This window comes from Budorcas taxicolor, chromosome 1 (assembly GCF_023091745.1).
Source record: "Budorcas taxicolor isolate Tak-1 chromosome 1, Takin1.1, whole genome shotgun sequence".
NCBI lineage: Eukaryota > Metazoa > Chordata > Mammalia > Artiodactyla > Bovidae > Budorcas > Budorcas taxicolor.
The window spans coordinates 177327473-177332458 of record NC_068910.1 but is presented as its reverse complement, the minus strand read 5'-3'; the positions used below and the strand labels follow the sequence as shown (position 1 = coordinate 177332458).

General features: G+C 39.0%; 1 pseudogene; it reads left to right on the top strand.

The window, feature by feature from the left end:
• The first annotated feature begins 2542 nt into the window (after positions 1-2542).
• Positions 2543-3616, top strand: LOC128055838 (outer mitochondrial transmembrane helix translocase-like; annotated as a pseudogene).
• Positions 3617-4986: the final 1370 nt, after the last annotated feature.

Sequence of the window (4986 nt, the reverse complement as noted above, 5' to 3'; positions counted from 1 at the left end):
GGATTGGGGGCAGGAGGAGAAGGGGACGACAGAGGATGAGATGGCTGGATGGCATCACTGGTTCAATGGATGCGAGTCTGAGTGAACTCCGGGAGTTGGTGATGGACAGGGAGGCCTGGCGTGCTGCGATTCATGGGGTTGCAAAGAGTTGGACATGACTGAGCGACTGAACTGAACTGAACTGAACGTTGAACATCTTCTATGCTTATTTTGGATCTATATGTTCTTCAGTGAAGTATCTGTTCAGGTCTTTGGCTCATTTTTTAACTGGGTTGTTAATTTTCATTTTGGAAAATACCCTTATCAGATATGTCTTTTGAAAATACTTTCAAATTGTGGCTTAGTGACTGATTCTCTTGGTATTTTCTTTCATAAAACAAGTTTTTAATTTTAATGAAGCCAAACTTACCAATTATTCCTTTTGAAAACTGTTTTTGGCTGTGCTGCGTCTTCACTGCTGCACTGTCTAACTGTGGCAAGCTGGGGCTACTCTTTAGTTCTGCTGAGTGAGCTTCTCAGTGCAGAAACCTCCCCTGTTGTGGAAAATGGGCTCTAGAGTGCCTGGCTTCAATAGCTGCAGCATGTGAGCTCAGTAGTTGCGGCCCCCAGGCTCTAGAGCACAGGCTCAATAGTTGTGATGCACGGGGTTAAGTTGCTCTGCAGCGTGTAGGACCTTCCTGGATCAGGGACTGAACCCACGTCTCCTGCACGGGCAGGTGGATTCTTTACCACTGAGCCAACAAAGAAGCCCTCAATTGTTTCTTTTTTGTGTAGTACCTTTCCGTTGCATCTAAAAAGCCATACCCAAGGTCAGTGGGTTTTCTCCTTTGTTATCTCGAAAGTGAAAGTATTTGTCACTCAGTCATGTCCAACTCTTTGCAACTCCATTGTGTAGCACACCGGGCTCCTCTGTCCATGGAATCCTCCAGGCAAGAATACTGGAGTTGGTTGCCGTTTTCTTCTCCAGAGGATCTTCCTGACCCAGGGATTGAACCCGGTCTCCTGCATTGCAGGTAGATCTGAGCCATCAGGGAAGCCCATGTTATCTTATAGGGACTTTATAGTTCTATGTTTCATGGTCCATTTTTAATTACTCCATTTTGAACAATCAGTTTTTGTGAAGGCATAAAGTCTGTATCTAGATTCATATTTTTGGATACAAATGGAAAATTTTAGTTGTTTCTGAACTGTTTGTTAAAAGGCTTTCTTTTAAATATTTTTTTTTCAGCTTTGTTGAGATATAATTGACAACTAATGAGTATGAAAAAGGTATAAAATATAATGATTTGAGATTTGTATATATTGTGAAATGATAACCACAAAAAGGTTATTAACACACTCATCACCTCACATATTTTTTTGTGGTGAGAACCTTTAAGATTTACTCTTAGCAACTTTGAAGTGTACTATATAATATTGTTAACCACAGTCACCTACTTTATATTTGATCCCCATAACTTATTCATCTTATAACTGGAAATTTGTACCCTTTGAACAGCATCTTCCCATTTTCCCCAACCTAAGCATGTGGCAACCCCGAATCTACTCACTGTTTTCAAGAGTTAATTTTGTATAAATTCCATATACACTTGAGATCATACAGCATTTGTCTTTCTCTGTAAGACTTAATTCAGTTAGCATAATGCTCTTAAATTTCATCCATGTTGTTGAAAATTGCAGGATTTCCTAGTTATCTCAATTACCAGATCCACTGTCTTGGTATCAGAGTAACTGTGTTCAAGTAGCTCTTATTTTACTTAATAATAGCCCCATCATGCAAGAGTAGTGATGCTGGCAACTCAGATAGGCCAGAGAAGCCATAAAGTGCTTCCTTTGAGTGAAAAGCTGAAAGTTCTCAATTTAATAGGGAAAGAAAAAAAATTACATGCTGAGGTTGCTAAGATCTATTGTAAGAATGAATCTTCTATTGGTGAAACTGTGAAAAAGAAATTTATGCTAGTTTTGCTGTGATATCTCAAACTGCAGAAGTTACAGCCACAGTGAGTGATAATTGTTTAGTTATGATATATAAGAAATTAAATGATATTTGAGAGGGAGGGAAAGAAAGATCACATTTACATAACTTTTATTATAGTATATTGTTCTATTTTATTATTGTTAATCTTGTGTGCTACCTAATTTTTAACTTAAACGTTATCACATGTATGTATATATAGAAAAAAACCATAATATACATAGGGTTCAGTGCTATGGGCAGTTTTAGGCATCCACTGAGGATCTTGAAACATAACCCCTGGAGATAAGGGGGGACTATTATACACACACACACACACACACACACACACACACACACACATTTTCTTTATCCAGTCATACACTATAGGATATAAGTTGTTTCCATGTCTCAACTATTGTGAATCATGCTCCAATGAACCTGGAGGTGCCAATATCTCTTCAAATAATGATTTCATTTCCTTCAAATATATTTCCAGAGGTGGAATTGCTGGAATGTATGGTGGTTCCTTTAAATATTTTAAAACTAGTTCCTGGGTGTTTCCTTCCTGTGTAAGGCTGGTTAACAATCAAGATGGTTGATGCTGAAACCTTTTCTCGTCTCTTGAGTCAGAATGAAGTTGTTGGTTTAATTTTCCGTTTGACAATATTTGGTGCAGTAAATGGATGGTAGATGCAATTGATCCAACCAGAAAGCAAAAAGTAGAAGCCCAGAAACAGGCAAAAAATTAATGAAACAAATTGGTGTGAAAAATGTGAAGCTTTCAGAATATGAAATGAGTATTGCTGCTCATCTAGTATACCCTCTTAACATGCATGCTACTTGGAGTGATAGCACAGGTTTGGATGATGTCATTACAGATCTGAAAGATACAGTCATCTCACCTATCAAAAAGAAGCATTTGTTTGAAAATTCCAGGCTTCTACAGCCTCAAAAAGATGTGCTTCTCTATGGGCCTCCAGGCTGTGGTGAAACGTTGATTGCCAAGGCCACAGCTAAAGAAGCAGGCTGTCGATTTATTAACCTTCATCCTTCAACACTGACGGATAAGTGGTATAGAGAATCTCAGAAACTGGCTGCTGCTGTTTTCTCCCTTGCCATAAAACTACAGCCTTCCACCATCTTTATAGATGAGATAGACTCCTTTCTATGAAACCGTTCCAGTTCTGACCATGAAGCTATAGCCATGATGAAAGCTCAGTTTATGAGTCTCTCGGATGGACTGGATACTGATCATAGCTGCCAGGTCATAGTGATGGGAGCTACTAATCATTCTCAGGATCTGGATTCAGCTATAATGAGGAGAATGCCCACAAGATTCCATATCAACCAGCCTGCTCTGAAACAAAGAGAAGCAATCCTGAAACTCATCTTGAAAAATGAAAATGTGGATAGGCATGTGGACCTGCTAGAAGTTGCCCAGGAAACCGATGGGTTTGCAGGCAGTGACCTAAAAGAAATGTGTCGAGATGCTGCCCTCCTCTGTGTCAGAGAATATGTTAATTCTACAATGGAAGAAAGCCATGATGAAGATGAAGTTCGACCTGTGCAACAACAGGACCTGCATTGGGCAATTGAAAAGATGAAGAAGTCAAGGTTGCAGCATTTCAGAATGTTTTAAAACACATTTGTTTAGATTAAGAGTAAAGATCATTTGTAAAGTTCAACATGATCTAGTTTGGTGTGCCCTCTTATCATTAGTGGAAATAACTGAAGGAGGAATGTTCTTTTTTTTTTTTTTTTACTTTACAATACTGTATTGGTTTTGCCATACATTGACATGAATCAGCCACAGGTATACATGAGTTCCCAACCCTGAACCCCCCTCTCACCACCCTTCCCATATCATCTCTCTGGGTCTTTCAACAGTGAGAGAGTTTTATGTTCATGACACTGGTTTTACACTCTGAATTCTAAGTTACTGAGACATAGTTGTTATATAAATGGTATTCAGTTCAGTTCAGTCGCTCAGTCATGTCCGACTCTTTGCGACCCCATGAATCGCAGCACGCCAGACCTCCCTGTCCATCACCAACTCCCGGAATTCACTCAGACTCACGTCCATAGAGTCCGTGATGCCATCCAGCCATCTCATCCTCTGTCGTCCCCTTCTCCTCCTGCCCCCAATCCCTCCCAGCATCAGAGTCTTTTCCAATGAGTCAACTCTTTGCATGAGGTGGCCAAAGAACTGGAGCTTCAGCTTTAGCATCATTCCTTCCAAGGTGTTACTACTTGTGAAAAATCATGAGGAGGAACAATTTAATCAGCCTGACTGTGGGTGCTTGTGTTTGACCTCTTTAGCCATATGTTGCAGCCTTATAGCATCTAAGCTGGTCTTAAGGTAACAAATGATTTATTGAGTCAGTGAGAATTGGAGATGTGGTTAAGTGCTGGTTTCTAGATATGTGAGAGTATGTATATGTGTGTGTGTGTGTATTAAATGTATATATTCACACATTTTATATTAACATTCTGTAGATAGGTTTGAATACAGAAACTATTTTTTTAATCCCAACTACTGAATCAAAAAGTACCAAATAGCATATAGCAAAACTAAGGTTAATGGTTGTGTCTAAAACGTACAATGATTCAGCAATTTCTAGTTGTCACTTATTTCAGGGTTTTTTGTTTTTTTTTAAGTTGAGTGTTTCTCTGGAGCTGAATAGTTGAAGTCAGTGACATCAGAAATTTAGATGTGGCTCAATTATGGTTGTCGGGATAATTAAATAAAAATGCTTGTTCAGTGATCAGCACTGAATGGTTGTCAGGCCATCAACACCTGTTTCACCTCTTGCTGCAAGCATGCTGAGTAGAGACATTTTTTTTACTGATATATGTAAAGGTGGGCTGAAAGCCTCGCAAAAGAATAACTTTGAAAAACCTCAGTGCCATTCAGCCCATGTACGTGACTTTTCCTTTATTCGTTTAATGTAATAGTTCTGTTGCAACCGTGGGTTTTCAATATTTTAAAAATATATGTTCCTTAATTATGTCAATATAATTTGGTCATC